We start from the raw sequence: 2,680 nt of genomic DNA on the forward strand, positions 1-2,680 counted from the left end.
GATGCCCAAAAACCCTTTTAACTCAATTTCTTTAACTTTTCTATTGATACACTTTATCAATAAAGGTAATTAATTTTTTCTTCTTCTTCTTCCCCACCAAAATTTAAATAAGAATGAGAATAATAAAAATGTAAATAAAATTTAAAAACTCCAACATTTAAAAAATAAAATCTGATCAAAAGGAAATGCACTCCCATTGAAAATCCCACAGTATGAATAAAATCTAAGATCAACACTTGTGAAAATATGATTGGAATTAGAAATTCAAAATTCTAACAACATAATTCAAATCAGCAATTCACTAATACAAATTATAATCCCCCTGCTTAGTTCAGACTGAATTTCAACATTTTTAAGTCAATATTGAACCTAAATTACAAGATTTAGGATGAAAAATCAACAGCTTCAAAGTAGGATTAAACTAACCAATTATTAAAATGAAAAGTTCAGAACTAAATCATAACAAGGTTATTAAACTAACAACTCAGACTTGTCACCAAATTTTAAAACCAAAATTCAAACATATTTAAACTAGAGATTTTTTCTCTCAATGTCTTAAAATAGGAAAATCAATAACACAACAATGTGATTAAAATAAAATAAAAATCTTAAGAATCTCTGCAAACAAAAGGTTCAAAAACAACAATGGCTTAAAATAGAAATCTTAAAATGTCTTCAAATTAAAGATTTAATAACAACAATGGCTCAAACTAAAATAATCTTTAAAAATGTGTTCAAATAAAAGAATTTTAAAATCGTCTTTAAATAAAAGAATCTTAAACTCATAAGAATGTGTTTAAAATAAAATAATCTTAAAAATGTCTTAAAATAAAAGATTCAAAAAGCATCTTAAAATAAAAGATTTTTGCATTGAAAATGAAAAATATAAAAGCATTGAATGTCTTAAAATAAAAGATTATGAAAAAACATACAAATGTCTTAAAATAATAGAACATTAGAAAGGTATTAAAATAAAAGATAAAAAGCATAAAAAATTCTTAAAATAAAGTATAATAAAAAAAAACATTAAGAATGTCTTCCCATAAAAGATAAAAAAATAATATGTCTAAAATAAAATAATAAAAATAGTTCAAAAAATTCCAAAAAACTAACGTGTGTAAAATAAAATAATTTTAAAATGTAATTGTGTTTCATTTTATTTTTTCTCAATTTTCTCCAATCTAATAGGTCCAATTCATTCATTCATTCATTCATTCATTCATTTTCTTTAAGGCTTAGTTCCTTTATTAATCTGGGGTCACCACTGTCAGTAAAATGAACCGCCAACTTATCCAACATATGTTTTACACAGCGGATGCCCTTCCAGCTGCAACCCATCTCCGGGAAACGTCCATACACACTTAATCACACACTTTCTGTCAGATTGTCATCTGCTAGTAAATCAGTCTTATTTTCTCTTTCTATTTTAGAATTTAATGTGGTTTTTGGTTCCCCTTTTTGTGTTGGCCTGTATCTAATATACAGTTGGCCTCATGCATTGGTGGTGCAGCGTGTTCAGCTCCCACACCAATACATGCTTACGCACTCCAATTAGATATCAGATATCCCCTTTTTGTGTTTTATCCCCCTTTCAGCCTGGGCCTAGCTCCAGGCCGTTTTTACACCCCTATGTTAACTTTCAATTTACTCTGGCCAGCCTCACACCTTCAGCAACCTGTTTAGAAAAGTCTGAAGTAAAGTTGTTAATTTGTCATATTCTAATCTCTACATAAGTGATCTACTGCACGTCCAAGCTGCACCAGGTCCCCAAAACTGCAGTCCTGTAAACAATGCAAAAGTCATTAATTTCATTGTTTTGTTCCATAACAAACTAATACCCCTCAACATGATTTTTATCCAATTCAGTTTGGTCTGTGCACAGAATTTTGCCAATTGTGTTTAAATTTGTATCAATTTTCTCTACCTTTCCCTGTTATTATTAGTCTTACACCATCCCTAAATTCATGCTTCCGGCCCATTACTTGCTGCAATTTAAAATAATCATTATTTCAGTGTTTATCATTATCCAATCTAATTCTTACTCAACATCTGTTTGTTTCTAAATCGTCTTTCATTAAACACTTCATCACTGTCTGACTGTCCTCCTTGCTTGCTGGCCACTCCTCTAGCCATTCACTATAGCTGTCAATCATGACTAGCAGATATATTTTTATTCACCTGTTCTCCCATATCTCTATAATCAATTATAACCTCACCCTCATTCTTCTCTTGCAGTTTCTGATATCTCTAAATATAATTTAAGTCTATAATTCATATTAGTCTTATTACAATGTGTTTTACATTCACCAGTTTAGTTATTTGAAATGGCTTATTTATTTAGTGATCTGACTTTTCCTAATATTGAGGCATGTCATCTAATCACCTATAATTTTTACTTCCTTTAAATCTATTTCCATGGAAATGTCATAACACCTATTTCATTTTAATCAATTAGGTGTCTATTCTTTTTCTGAGAGTAAAATTTCATCAACATACTAAATCATCACCACTCTCTCTGATAATTCAAAAATCTATCACTTTACATTTTTTCATCTGTATGACCATATTTCTGCATACACTATTAACCTCAGCTTTAAAATCTATTCTCCTTAATTGCTTCTAAATCATAAATTAAACACAATCTTCCTTTGTTTGTTGCTTTCTTGTAAAATTGTATTCA

Source organism: Danio rerio, chromosome 4, assembly GCF_049306965.1.
Source record: "Danio rerio strain Tuebingen ecotype United States chromosome 4, GRCz12tu, whole genome shotgun sequence".
NCBI classification, from domain to species: Eukaryota; Metazoa; Chordata; class Actinopteri; order Cypriniformes; family Danionidae; genus Danio; species Danio rerio.